General features: G+C 42.5%; 1 protein-coding gene across 2 annotated transcripts in view; it reads left to right on the top strand.

The window, feature by feature from the left end:
* The first annotated feature begins 5,589 nt into the window (after positions 1-5,589).
* Positions 5,590-15,474, top strand: part of CD226 (CD226 molecule) — an 89,799-nt gene continuing 79,914 nt past the window's right edge. The window contains exons 1-2 of one of the 2 annotated variants that reach the window (XM_045457710.1): positions 5,590-6,603; positions 14,274-14,489. The gene's annotated coding sequence lies outside the window, so the exon portion shown is untranslated. Of the gene's footprint in view, positions 6,604-12,526; positions 14,490-15,474 lie in introns of those variants that run through there. The other variant, XM_045457709.1, reaches the window with a different exon arrangement.

The following is a 15,474-nucleotide window of genomic DNA, read 5'->3' as shown; positions in this document are numbered from 1 at the left end:
ACTGTTTGGGATATTCTCTCTCTCTCAAAATAAATAAATAAATTAAAAAAAAAAGATAGTACAGAGAAATTTCATATATTCTTTACCCAGTTTCCCCCCATGGTACCATCTTACACAATATAGTACAGAAACACAACCAGGATATTGACATTGGTATAATTTACTACATCATTCAGCTTTTCCCAGTTTTACTGGTGCTCATTTGTGTGGGGAGTGCACATGTGTATCGTTCTATTGTACTAAGCTGTATAAGATGCGTAAGTATATATTAATGCAAGAATATTGCATTAGGTTCTACACAACTTTATCATCTATGTGGGTTTTCATATCTACCAGGATGGTCAACCTACTACACAGTTCGACATGATAAGGAACCTTCCCATTGCCTGTTACAACCTACAGAGCCACTTTCTCCCACATTGCTTCCTATTTTTAACCCCTGGCAACCTCTAACCTATTTTAAAGTTTCTGAATTTCTTATATTTTGTCATTTCAATTATGTTATATAAATGGAATATGTTCATTATGTAACTTTTGGGATTGGATATTTTTTTTACTCAGAATGATTCCCTGAAAATTCACCCAAGTTTTTTTTTTTTAATGTTTATTTCTGAGACAGAGCATGAGTGAGGGAGAGGCAGAGAGAGAGAGAGGGAGACACAGAATCCAAAGCAGGCTCCAGGCTCTGAACTGTCAGCACAGACCCCAATGCGGGGCTCAAACTCGTCAACCGCGAGATCATGACCCGAGCCAAAGTCGGACGCTCAACCAACTGAGCCACCCAGGCACCCTTTCACCCAAGTTTTTAAGTGTCATTTATGTAGTTTGATCCTTTATATTGCTGAGTAATGTTCCATGACAGGGATGTATCAGCTCCCTAGGTCTCTTATTTTATTTGGACTGATCATAAATCATATGATGTTCTAAATTTTGGGTTCCCTATTTTATTGTTAGCATATGGAAGTGCTGTTAGTTTTAAAGTGTTGGTCTTATTTATTGCAAGCTTGCTGAACTCACTTATTCTAGAAAAATTGGTAGGTTTTGGGGGGTTTGCTACATAGACAATCATGTCATCTGCAGTTAGCAATAGTTTTATTTCTTCCTTTCTAATCTCTATGCCTCTGATTTTTTTCTCTTGCCATATTGCAGTGGTTAGAACATCTAGTATTATGCTGTCTAGCAGCATGGGGAGCAGACTTCCTCAGATTTTCCCCAAGTTTAGGGGAAAACATTCAGTCCTCCTAGCTACAGGTTTTTGCAGATGATCTTTATTACTGAGGTAATTTCCCTTTATTCCTTCTTTTTTAATTTTTTAATGTTTATTTACTTTTGAGAGAGAGAGAGCGAGCAGGGGAGAGTTAGAGAGAGAGGGAGACACAGAATCTGAAGCAGGCTCCAGGCTCTGAGTTGTCAGCACAGAGCCCGATGCGGGGCTTGAACCCACAAACTGTGAGATCATGACGTGAGCCGAAGTTGGATGCTCAACCAACTGATCCACCGAGGCGCCCTATTTCCTTTTATTCCTAGCTTGCTAAGGACTTTTATTGTGAGTGGGTGTTAAATTTTGTCAAATGCTTTTTCTGTGTCAATCAATATGATCACATGATTTTCCTCCTTTAACTTGTTGATACATTGAGCTATATGGATTTGATTTTCAAATAAGAAGCAACTTTGGACAAGTAAGGGAGTAGACTATGGAAGACTTAGCCAAGTCTCATAAATGAAAGCCAGGGTGTTTGGATTTGAGTCTAGTGCATGGCATTTTCCAAAGTATGTTCTGTGACATATGGTAATAGAGGAGACATAGAAATGTAATTTCATGGTCCATACTGGTTTGAGAAACTAGGTTAAACTAAATTTAATAGGCTTCTTTATTTTTGGACTTGTCAAAGCCTTTACTATGCTGCATTGAGTGATTTCTGTATTTCAAAAAGGGGAATAAAGTGTGTAAAGCTTCCCAATCCAGTTTATCCACAAAATCCACATTTTCTGTAATGTCTGTGATAATTGGAGGATGCACTTTGGGAAACGTTGCCATAGGAAATAATTTTTCCAATGAAAGTTTCTGACCTGGGGAAGAAAGTCAGTATGCTGTGGTGGCTCTTACGCATGGAATTTTAGGCAGGTTTCCTAGCAGCTGAAGGATCAGTTCATTATATGTTGAGGGGGGAAATAATCGGAGTTCCACCTGGTTGGGGGGAGGGTTGGGGTGGACACTGAGATGTGCAGATGAAGACCGTGGGCTCTATAGTCAAGGATCTTGGTTCAAATCCTGGTTTTGCTCACCTAGAAGGAACAGGAACCATTGGACCAGTTACTTGCCCACTTTGTGCCTCAGTTGTCTCAAATACAATATGAGAATAGTAACAATTCCTATTGAGGATTTTAGAAAGGTTTAATGATGAAACATGTAAAGTGTTAGAGAAGTAGCAGGGACATCGTCACTATCCAATAGTTGTTACCTGTGATGTTTGTAGTTGGAGGATTAAGTGAGATGATCAGAAAAGCACCATTACTCACAAAGTTGTTGTTAGGAAGGTAGGCTCAAGGGCAGCTGTCAGGTGAGTTAGGGGCGGGTGAGTCCGTGGTCCCACATTGGATGCTTTGAGGACCAGCATGGTGAGAATGCCAGTGGAGAGGTTGCCTTTAAAAATATTTTCTTGGACTGTTCATTATTTGGTGACTGAATATGAGGGGTTAAAAAAGAAGACTCAGAGGTGACATCAAGGCTGAGCCTTGGTGATAGGGAAGTGCATTCTGTAGCTGCCAGGAATTAAGTATGTTTTAAATATTAATGGGTATGAGCACTGGGTGTTGTATGGAAACCAATTTGACAATAAATTTCATATTAAAAAAATAAATATTAATGGGTAAGCCAGATGATTTTGGCATTCTAGTTAAAAAATAATAGATATTTTAATATTTGTTTTAACACGTACAGGAAAATAAAGAGTTGCAGTCTGTTTATGCAAAAATCTGATATCTGACCAATGTTGTTAGGAGCGATCTGATTACATAGTTACACTACAAGGAGAATTATGTCCATGATGCAACTTTGGACTTTGAGAACATCTCAGCTTTTTATTTAGGGCATGGAAGTGGTAGAATGGCTCCTCAGAGGAAATTAAGAGAGAGAAAGGCATGCTGGTGCACAAAATGAAGGAGAAAAACAATGCAAGAAGGAAGAATTGAAAAGGTCCTTAGAGAAATCAATAAGCATAACTTAAAGAATGGAAGAATAGGAAAATGTGGTTGCAATAGCAGAGAGTTAAGCAAATGGGCAGCTTGGTAAAATGACTTAAAATAAGCCAAATGTATAAGATTTAACACACTGTGCACATAATTATGGACTTGACTCTGAGTTAGAATATAGCCCAAATTTGTTTTCATTTTATTTCTCATTTTTTGGTATAGTGCCTTTGGATCCTAACCTTTGGGAACCAAAGAGCCTAGAATACCATTACCAGAAGGTAGCAAGTCTAAAAACATTTGAACAGGAAATATTTTAATGAATTAATATTTTAGTTAGTAAATTAAATGTATGTGTATGCATTTGTGTATTGCTTAGCTTTAATTTAAAATTTCCCATATCTGTTTTTTCATTCTTTCCCCCAAAATCATCTTTTCCATTAGCCCTCAGGATATCACAGCACTCAACACCATGAGTGAATTTTCTGAGATAATACTGTTTAGTTTCTGTGCCAAATACTAAGGCTTGGAATAAACCAGAGTCACTGCTTTTGGGAAGAAAAAAGAAAATCAGTTAATTTGTATTTGGCTGTTGTGGTCAACAGAATAATGAGTCCTCAAAGATGTCCCTGTCCTAATCCCTGGAACCTGTGAGTATGTTTTGTTTTGTTTTGTTTTGTTTTTTCATGGCAAAAGAGACTTGGCAGATATGATTAAAGTCAAGGACTCTGAGTTAGGGAGATTGTTCTGAATTGTACAGGTAGTCTCAGTACAATTCCAGGCTCCTTAAAGTGGAAGAGGAAGGCAGAGAGGTGAGTGGGAGGAGGTGAGACTAGGGAAGAGGTCAGGGGTGTGGTGTTGCTGCCTGTGAAGATTGAGCTGGGGCCCTGCTGGCCCATTCACGGCTGCCTCCGGCACAGACATGTCAGACTTCCAGACAGACTCTGGCAGGGAGGCTGCTTCACACCTCCTGCCTACAAAGCCCTCACACCTGCCCACCACTGCTGGAGGATAACAATAAACATAAATTTAGAGACAGTGCTACGTCAGTGGGTAGATATGAAATCCTACTTCTCTTTTGATTTCCAGATCTCATGCAAGTGCCTTTCATTGGCAAAATTGAACTTGGAATCCTGTTGGCATGGGTCTGGTAGATGCAGTCCTGGTGTTCCAGCCCCTGAAAGAGAAGGGCTAATATGGAAGAAGACTGAAGACGACTGTGGTGCTGCTTGACCAGGACATGAGCTGGCACATGTGGTCAACCACAGCATCCTGTCTCCTCCCAGGTCAGAATGAGAGCCCGGTGGGGAGGACACTCATAATATCAAGGTCCTGATGGCAATCTTGGCACTTTTCTTCCCTCTTTAAATTCTGAAAACAAACTTGCAGAGTAAGAGTTGATCTGGTTACAGTTATGATTGTTGTTTGTTGAACACATGCTACATGCTAGGTGTTGCCCTCAGACCGGGGATACAGCTAGGCTGAATGAATACCCAGCTTTGCCTGAGACTGTTCTGGTCTTAGCACTGGAAGTCTGGTGTCCTGGGAAACTGCTTGGTCCTGGACAAACCAGGAGGGCAGGGCACCTTGGACACAACAGTGAACCAGATAGTCTTTGCGCTCAAGGAACTCACATTCAAGCTGGGAGGTCCAGAGACAGACACAAAGCTGAAAAAAAATAAACAAGAGGCACAGTTTGACATACAGAGTGGCATCAATTTAGAAGGAATGTGAAGTATTTATTTATATACTGGTTCATCTGCTCATTTTGAAAAAGGGGATGGCTTCTTCTTTATCTAGAGGATGAGAGAGAGGGCCCCCCCAGGACATCATTTTGCTTCCAGAAGGATCACTGCTTACCTCCTTAGAGTGGGTATGCATAAAGCGGGTAGGTTCCCATTGCTCTGAGGTAAAACAATGGAAGGACTGTCCGTCTGGCTTACCTAGCCTGCCCTTCACAGAACCTGGTGGCCTCGGGGACAGGGTTTTCAACCTTTCAAAGAGGCCACATGGACCAGGAAGAAGTGGATGGCGACTCTAGCCCTGCCCCTTGGAGAGTCAGCAGGGTCAGAAGGTTTCTGATGGGTAGGGGTAATCCTGATTGAGGGCTGAGTAGAAAAGACAACACAGCTTCCCAAGTGAGCTGACCAGGAGCGACGGTGGGCTAGACCCAGCCCCAGGACCTGGGAGCTCTCGCACTCGGTGGTCTTGGTCACTGCTGGGTCAATGGTAACCAGCTTGTCCAAGACTGAAGCGATCCGGGACTTGAGACTTTAAACCCACAGCCAACTAGGGTGGCTTTCTGGATGAACATAGAGTTTATCATCCAAACTAAGACACTGGAAAGTGAAATGGAAGGCTATTGATAAACATACAGCTTATTGATAAACATACAGACTATATCTGCTCCTGGTTCCAATTCCAGAAACTGCGGTGTATTGTGTGGCCAAGGCAGGAGACCTTCCCTTATCCAGGACCCTGCGATGGTGACGAACTAAGGGGACAATGATTGTGCTGAAAATGCTAACTAAACAGCTCAAATATAAGCTACATTACCCAACTACAGACAAAACTGTCCTCGGGGCACCAGCAATGCAGGGGACAGCTATCATGACAATAAGAAAAGTTAGAAATTTGCAACAGAAATATCCAGCAAGTATCTGTTTTAATTTAGGCACATATATGTTTTGCGCTGTTTGGGAAAGTAAAAATTCCTTTAAATGAGTTTGGATGTAGCTGATACCAACAGTGCAAGAAGCCAAACAAGCTTTTCAACACTTTGTGTCTTGGAGGGGCCCCAGTTGGGCCCCGCTAAAGGTGGGGTGCACTTGGCCCTGTAACACGAGGTTGGTGTTTGTTTGCCTGTCTGGGTGTCCCACTGAGGCTCGGCAGTCTGTGCTGCCACCAACGTGCTTGTGACCGTGGGCCCCGCAGCTAGTCCAGGATGGATTGGGGTTTGAACGCAAGTCCTCTGCAAAGCCCATACTCTTTTGTTAATGGGGGTAATTCTCACGCTCTCTCACTAACCGTAATGCAGAGAGAACGTTATCAAATAGGAAATAGAGGAGAAAGGAATGGAGTCTGTCCGGATGGCTGGAGGGCAGAGATAGTAGATGTGTACAAGTCCTTGTCCATCCATGGAGCATGGCTGTCTGCCACTTCCTGGGGTCACTTAGAACGGATTCCCAAAGAGGAACTTGGTTGTTCGCAGGCTCTAATGCTTGAGGTCAGGAGTCCTGAAAATGTTTGTGTAAGTATTTATTGCCTTGAAACCTTGAGACCGTCAGCAGAGGGAAGGATATAAATGGAGCAGGAAGATAGAGGACAGTAGACAAAGGAGCCTCGAGTTCAGCCCGCTGAGCCCCTGCTGGTGCTAAAACCAGCTGAGAAGCACGGTGCACGCTCTTACTCCAGGTACTGTTTTTCAGAAAGACTCATTTATTGGCTTCTTTTTATGGGCATATGTGTGCTGAAAAAAGTTCTCTACTTAGGCTACCAAAGGTATTTTACGTGTCGGAATGTAGATCTGGATAGCCATGGGAGAGCAGCAGTGTCCCTCCTATGGAGTCACCACAGTTCATTAATTGAACCAGTCTGCTGGAGATGGTAATATTGATGTTTCTCAACTTATATTAAGAAAAATAATGCTACAATAAACACTTATACATTTAAAAGCCAGATCTTTGCTAGATTGGCTGAACTTTTTCATCCTTAGGATAAATATCTTGAGGAAGCTTGGCTGGGTCAGAGGATTTAACAAGTCAAATTTTTTATATACGTTGCTTAACTCTTGCCTATAGAAAATGCTCACCCGGGGGCGCCTGGGTGGCGCAGTCGGTTAAGCGTCCGACTTCAGCCAGGTCACGATCTCGCGGTCCGTGAGTTCGAGCCCCGCGTCAGGCTCTGGGTTGATGGCTCAGAGCCTGGAGCCTGTTTCCGATTCTGTGTCTCCCTCTCTCTCTGACCCTCCCCTGTTCATGCTCTGTCTCTCTGTGTCCCAAAAATAAATAAACATTGAAAAAAAAAAAAATTTAAAAAAAAAAAAAAAAGAAAATGCTCACCCGTTTACACTGACCCAACAGCATCTGGCTATCAGTGTTTCCTCTCACTCTTGTTAACAATGGTCACTATCGTTCTCTTCATTTATACGTTTGCACATGTGATGTGCAAAAATTAGTATGCCATTGTTTTACTGTTTGTTGATCATAACTGGTGAGATTAAATACTTTTTTACATTTTTCTGTTTGTATCTGCTCTTATGTGCATTGATGTTTCATGTCTATTGCCTGTTTTTCTATGGGTATTTGTGGGCTTTTCTTGGTCGCTGATATTTAAGCACTTTACACTTAGAAAATATTACTGCTGTGTCTCATTAGTGTATAATGTTTACCATGTCGGAGTTGTAAATTTTTATGTAGAAAAAATTTCCCTGACTTAATATGTACGTATCTTGATATGTTTTATATGTATGTGTGTGATGTCCAACTCAAGAATCCATCTCTGTCCTCAAGCTTATAAAATATATCCTCTGCTTTTTAGAATATTTTTCTTTCTTTTTCTTATTTATTTATTTATTTATTTGTTTATTTATTTATTTATTTTTGAGAGAGAGAGAGAGAGAGAGCGAGTGAGTGCACAAGCCAGAGAGGTGCAGAGAGCGGGAAAGAGAATCCCAAGCAGGCTCCATTCTCTCAGTGCAGAACCGACACGGGGCTCAACTCAGGAACCATGAGATCATGACTGAAATCCAGAGTCAGTCACCTGACTGACCCACCCAGGCACCCCTAGAATAATTTTCTTATTCAAATTATTCATAGATTTGAAATGTATTCTGCTGTAACAGGTGAGCAAATTGATCAGGGTTCTTAGTTGTAACTTCCCCAAGGACTTCTAAGTTGAGAAGGAGGCAACTTACTGAAAGAGCAGGCCGCAGAATGAATGGGGCAGGGGAGAAGCTTGCCGAGCGCCCCTGGGCTTCCCGCACTTCCTCCAAGGCTACCCACCAGACCTGGTGAGCACCTCCATCCCTGCAGCAGATGCTTGGGCGGGGGCCCTGTTCCCTGCTAGTGTGCACACCGGCACACCCGCTCCACTGTGTGCAGCTGGCTCTGGATTGGTGGGGCCCCGAGCCTGCAGACCTCGGGCCAGAATGGACCTCGTAGCCCTGGTGCTTTCTTGTTGCAACTCCCCAGGCTTCAGACTGGAATTCTTTTTATTTTTATTTTTTGAGAGAGAGAGAGAGAGAGAGAGAGAGAGAGAAATTGTATGTGCACATGCACACATGTGCACACAGATGCATGCGCACAAGCAGGGGAAGAACAAAGGGAGAGAGAGAGAGAGAGAGAGAGAGAGAGAGAGAGAGAGAAAGAGAAAGGGAGAATCCCAAGCAGGCTTCATGCACAGCCCCGAACGAGTAGGAAGAAACCATAGTGCTCGAACCCATGAACTGTGAGATCATGACCTGAGCAGAAATCAAGAGTCCCATGGTTAGCTGACTGAGCCACCCAGGTGCCCCAAATTTGAGTTCTTAGGGTATAAATGTAGTTGGCAGAGCGTAGGTCCTACACCCAGATGCAAGCGGTAGGCCTCTCAAGCGGGTGTATACAGGTTGTGCAGCCCAGGGAAGGACCAAAGTCTACAAGGAGCTGACTTCAGCTTTTCCCACTGGTAAGTCGGTTTCTCTAATACCATCTGGTAGACAATCCGTTCTTTCTCTGATGAGCTGAAATGTCGTCGTTATCGTATGCTGAAAACCCGCACTTCTTTTTTTAACCTGCAATTAACTCCGGGTTTATAGGAAAGAGGCTTGACAGCATGACTTACAGAGCAACCATTCACTCTCTGTTCATTGCTGAAAAATCTTTTGCCATGTGACCTAATTACACTTTACTTAATGCAACTTTAATTAATTATGAGAAAACATTTTTACACATACATGAAATATCTACACAATCCTCATCAACTAGAACGCTGGGTGACATAGGAAATTAGCTGTTAATGTGAAAAGAAGGTAAAACATTCACAGGAGACAAAGCCAATTTAAGGAAGAGAGTATTTTATATTCTGTAATTATTTGAAGCATCCAAGAGAGTGAGGCTTCTTCTTTTCCATAAGTATGTACGGGCCTCTTCCTTTGCTTGGTAGTACTCTCGATGTTCTTCCTGAATGAGGCTTCCTCTGGCTTCTTGGGCAAGCTGACTTTCTGCCACAGATATAATTACTTCTTTCACTAACTCACTCTTTAGCAGGAGAGAATTCAGATGAAAAAGTTCTGTATTTGTGGTATGTATGATACCACAGGCTTCTTATTTCAAGCCTGATTGTATTAGACTGGCAACGTGGTTTCCACAGATAGTCTTCCTGTAATGTGGCCAAATACAGGAACGTAACAGATTCCCTCCTGTCCTGTAGAGGTAAACTTGTTTTGAAATCGTTGAAGGGATCCTGGTTTCCAATTCAGATCGGCCATCTGGGCCACATAAGGTCACTAAGCCGTATTTATTTTTTAGGTCAGCAACACCTTTAATTCCTAACATTTGTATAAATGCAAGCATGCCATTTGTTCTAGTTGAATAAGTACCAACATTCTCCAGTGACAGGGTCTTTGGCTAGAGGTGCTCAGTGGGATGCCTTGAAGAGTGTTGTGTTTCTGGGTTTGTTAGTGGCATCTCCCTAATTCCCAGAATCTATGTTGGTGAACACATTTTCCTCATTTTCCATTTTCTTATGGTTTGACGTGGCTGCCATTTACGATCATGGCAATAATGTCTTCTTATTGGAGAAGTAAAGTGGGGAGATTTTCCAATGTGTAGACCATGATGAATTCACGGCCCACAGGTGATTAATCCACTGGAGAAATACAGGGCGTTAGAGGCGGTGTGGAGGAGGGTGTTGGCCCAACAAGGCCCCAAGAGGAAAATTCTCTCAGATTTTCTTAGCTTCCCAGCATTTGGCCAGGACCATGCATTCAGCCACCGTTTCACGGCACCAGTGTTCTTCGTTCGTCTAGTCACATTCGAATCTCTACCCCTGAAAATCTGTCATTCTTTGGGTCTGCTTTCGAACTATCAATTCTTATAGGATAAAACACTTTGTTTTAACATTGTAAGCTTTATCATACATTTTAATACCTGGTATGCAAAGTGCCTTGTTTCATTTTTCTTATTGCTAAAAATGCAATTTGCTCTTATGCATTTAAAGCTTTTGCTCATCAAGATCACCTTTATTCTGTGAACACTCATACACACAGACCATGCTAGATGCTGAGGAAAAGCACCTCACTGCCTCCACGGCCTCCACAATCTCTTGTAGAGTGGGGTCAGCAAGAACCTCATGAAGTCTTTCACAGACTGACCTACTCAGAGATGGAAGAGATTAGAAAACTTCAGGTTAATTAACTTTGTTTTTTCAATGTGTTTTCCCCAAATTGGATCTCGTTATACAGGAACATAATATATTATCTTTTATTCAAGACTTATGCTACTTCATTAGATATGATATATAGATTTTGTATAATTGCTACGTATTCTTGAGGCACACTCATATATATATATATATATATATATATATATATATACACACACACACACACACACACATATGTACATATATGTGTACTTTTTACTAGACAAAATAAAGCTGTTGAGTCTTATAAAACGATTTTGCTAGACCCTTTATTTATTGTTTCATCAGTTTTTATTTGATTCTTTTGTATTCTCTAGGTTGACCATCTACAAGTAATAATAAAGTCAAAATAATTCCTCAGTATTTACAATTCTTATTCTTTTTTTTCAACCTATAATATCAGTTGGAACTTCCAGGACAATGTTAGATATTGGCAGTGACGGTGGTCATTCTTGTCATACTTAGGAATTGAACTGAGCTGCTTCTAGGGTTTTACCATCAACTCTGGCATTAGTTTCTAACCAGTTTTCCTTATTATGCTAATTAAATTCTAAAACTGCTCTGAGTTTTGCTTTGTTTTGTTTTGTTCTTAATCAGGAAAGGATATTTAAAGCTATCAAGCACCTTTTGGCATTTGCTGGATTAAGTTATATTTTCTTATGTTAATCATAATTGCCATTTGTTTATTGAGAACCCAAGACATTGTTCTGTAGTATCTCTTGCTTCCTCATGGTGCTTTTAACTCATTCTTCTCTTCCCTGTATTTCCTAGACACTACTAGCTCCTTCTAGAGGCTGGGCTGGATTCAGGTTCAGTTGCTTTGGTGAGACATCTTTTCAGGTGGTGCTGTTTTCTTCTTGCTTTATCCCCAAATCCCCTGTTATCTATCTGGTTATACCACTTTAGTGAGGTTAGGGTTGATCAGGTATTATTAATCAGCAGTATATTTTATTATAAAAAGTTCCCATTAACTTTTCACCTAATGGCTTTAGTATCCAGTAACAATTGTCGCAATCTATTATTTTAATAGGAGTGACAAAATAGCAATTAAAAATAATATCTATTATTGTTTTTTCCACTTAGTAGCTGACATTTTTCTATAAAAAGAAACTTAGGTCGCCCTGAAATGCAATTTGTGCAGGAAAAGAAGGATAAACGCTTGCTTTTCCCTTTACTTACCATGTGTTAGAATAATGAGTTGGCGCCCTGGTGACCTCAGACAGGCAGGAGGTAGTTAATGTAATACTCCATCCAGTGATGTGATGACTTTAGCTGTGTTTCCTATTTCTGTCAACAAATGGTAATGTTAAAGAGTATTTTTATTCTTAAACTGTTGAAAGCTCCTTAATAAGGGTCACTAGAAAACACTGCAGGGAGGAATTTTGTTCATCTCTGTGAGCGGTAGATAATCTTCATTCTGTCCCACAAATTTGCCCTGTCTTCACCTCCATTTGTTCTCCTGGTTGGAACACTTAGGACAGCTGTTCTCTGGAGGTGTAAGCAGTTTCGTTTGTCCCAGGATGTTTTTATTGCTTATTTTGGGATTCATTGTTGATCATGTGGTCTTTTAACATCTCCCCTAATTGCTCAGTAAGATTATGTAGCTTCACGTCAAGGAGGGCAATATTGCATTCCTGGTGCCAAGATACTGGGATGCCTATATACCCCAGGAGCAGATACAAGGCTAATTCTTAGGTTCTTTATGTTACAAAATTCCAAGAACCCCAAGAAGGATAAAGAAACCAGAAGTGATGGACCCTACAGAGAAACAAGAAAAGCTGCCTCCATTTTTACTTTCTTAATAATAGCAATAACTTTATTTATGATGGGATATGGGTGAAAGTGAGGATGATGATGGTGATAATGATGCTGGTGGTGATGATGGTGTGTGCGTGTTTGCATGTGGGTGATGAATTAGGAAGTAATTATAAAATATAGAGAAATTTAGGAAAAGTACCTAGCCTGTATAAATCTGGATTTATATGTCTGGGTGTAGGCAAAACCAATTTTCAAGCCCATACGTGTAAGTGGCGTCCAATGTTGCAGTGAGCTCTGACATTCGGTGTGATGTGAATCATTTGGGTAGACAGTGACTGTTTTAGCTGATATGTTTGAGGTTCCGTTCAGGGCCCATTGAATCATTTTGAGAAAGAGTTGGCCCCAGTCAGGAACATTTATCTTTGAGTTTGTCCTGCAAACATCTTTGTGCCCTTTGGATCAAGGCTTCTTTTTGTCTTATTAATTGGAGAAATAGATGAGGCAAAAGAAAAGACCACACACTGGAAACAGGATGGCTTCTGGATTGTGATCAGTGTAAAGACCACGTACTATGAAATTTCATAGGTAGAGTCCATTGCTTCACCTGCTTTCAACAAATATTGATCTAACAGATATGTGCCAGGCACCATGCAAGGCTCAATGGATAGGCTCAACAACATCTCACCCTCAACTTGAAGGGCCTTATTAGGCTCTCGGAAGAAATGCAGCAAATAAATGGACAGTTACAAAGGATGTGATGAGTGCTTCAGTAAGGATTATCTGTGAACTCACAGAAGGAAGACTTACCCCGGCATGGGCAACCCCGTAAGGGATGTCTGAGCTGAGGCCTCCCTGTGGGAGGGGGTAAGAGAAGTCAAAGCAGAGGTACCCCATGTGCAAAGCCCCTGCCCTCTCAGAAGGTGTTCCCCAAAATGTACGATACTAGGTGGGTCTGGAGTGGAGGATGCGGGTGAGTGAAGTGTAAGACATGAGGTTGGAAGGATGATAGATCTTATCCAGCCTGGTAAGTCAGTAAGAAGTTTGGATATTCTTTTGAGGATGGTGAGGTATCCAAGAGAGTGACACGAGTCGGGTGTTTTAGAGGGATTCGTCTGTCCCACAGCACACGCTCAAAAATCATTTGTGCAATGACAGGCAGCTGTATTTTCTTCTTCCATGCTTTCAGACATGCGTGTGGTCCACAGAAGAGGCCAGCCCTGCATGTGTGATGCACAGGGAGACGTGTGGGGCTGGCTGGCCCCCAGGAGTGCCTTTTCCTCTGCAGACACCAGCCTCCCTGCCCAGTATTTCTGGGAATTACACGAACTCCAGTCCAACCACAGTCCCTCATGATGGTTTAACCAACAGGAAATCTCCATCACTTAGCAAATCAGAAGAGCAAATAAAACTCACCCCGTTTCCCTCTGGAACAACGTAGAACCAATTGCATTTTGAAGACAGAGAAGCTGCTAAACTTGCAGGAAGAGTTGTTAGCAAATGCCAACTCGTGCGGTTTCTGTGTCAGAGTAGGAGATTCAAACACAAAACCAAAAAGAGTATCTAGAAGGTAGGATGGAAACACACCTAGATAGGGGCAGCGATAAGAAGTCTCCTGCACTTCAGAGGCTTCTGAATATGAAGTGCTTTGATTGGCAGGAAAACAAATGGGGAAGAAAAGGCAAAGTAATTAACTGAAAGTTTTCGTGTGTAGTTTCAGGTTAGAACAGAGGATGAGAAACACATCGTTCCCCACGGTAGAATTTTAGGGGGGTGGGGAGGAGAAGGACAGAACTCCACCCGAGTGTGGAGTCAACCTGAGGAGCTACAATGGTAAAGATGCTTCCGGAAGCAGGTGCACTTCTTGGCTAGTTTTAATCCTTCAAAAAGCACTGCTTGGTGAGATAATTAATGTTTTGCTTCAGCCGCACCTGAAGGAGCTTTGGCGGAGAGAAGAGGCCAAGAGCTCTGGGCCCAGGGACAGAGCCCCAGCTGTTTCTCCAGTGCCCACCACGTGAGCAGAGCAGCAGACTGCCAGTGGAGAGCAGGGGTGAGGCAAGGAGGGCACAACAAACAGGAAGCCCTTAACCAGAGACACGTCGGGAAAGGAGAGTTAGAGCGAGCAGAACTCACATCTCAAGGTAAGTAACCTCCTAGAAACAAGAGTCACTGTGGCCGAGTTCACACTTTCAAGGTTAATCTTGTGCAGCGGAACGGAGGCCGTGGGTGACATGATGTAGGTAGCTTCGGCAGGAAAGGAGCTACGGAAAAAGCTGTAATTGGCTGGATGGCTGATGCTCCATGAACCTGTAAATTCAATGATGGGCACAGTGCAGGACGAGGGTGTCATTGAGGTCCTTTCTCTCAGTGTGTTTCTAGAAGAATTGTATTTGTAGTAGGTTCTGATAGCATGGTTCTTGAGAATCAGAAAATTGAGCTACTTTTACCAGTGTCTGCACCATCGGGCTTAACCTTCCTTCCTTCAAGCAAGACTAAGCAAGGATGAACTTAAGCAATCAATGCTGCTCTCTAAGTATTTATTACCCTCAGTAGGGGTTGGTGAACTTGTTCCGTCAAGGGTCACATAGTTACTATTTTCAGCTTTGTAGGCCACGTGGTCTCTTTGCAGCTACTCATCAGAGCGCAAAAACGGCCATGGACGATGTGTAAGCAAGTGAGCAAGGCCAAGTCCAATCAGACTATTGATAAAGGTCAGACAGTAGGCTGGACTCAGCCCCTGAGCCATAGTCGGCAGAACCCTGCCCTGGAGGGTCTCTACTGAAGGCAACCTGAGGTCTCTGCTTTGAATGGAAGTGAGTCCTTAACAGACGGTCCCTCGGCAGTGACTAACTCCTGGGGCGGCTCTGTGACTTGCCGAAGTCCTAAGGGCATGGCGGGCTGAGGAAGCCACGCGTCCCTTGTTGGAAAGATTCTCTTACGGAGACGCTTTGAGGCAGGGAGCGGAGCCCTAGACTATAACACTCCTGTCGAAATCTTGTCGGCACTCTGGGCCTCCCGACAACAAGAACATCCCAACATCTCAGCCAGAGACGCACAAACCTCACATCCGGGAACAAAAGGGAGGGAACAAAGGACCCCACATGCTCAAAACTCTTCTGAGCCTTA

This window comes from Leopardus geoffroyi, chromosome D3 (assembly GCF_018350155.1).
Source record: "Leopardus geoffroyi isolate Oge1 chromosome D3, O.geoffroyi_Oge1_pat1.0, whole genome shotgun sequence".
Classification (NCBI taxonomy): Eukaryota; Metazoa; Chordata; class Mammalia; order Carnivora; family Felidae; genus Leopardus; species Leopardus geoffroyi.
This window is presented reverse-complemented; position numbering and strand designations above follow the sequence as displayed.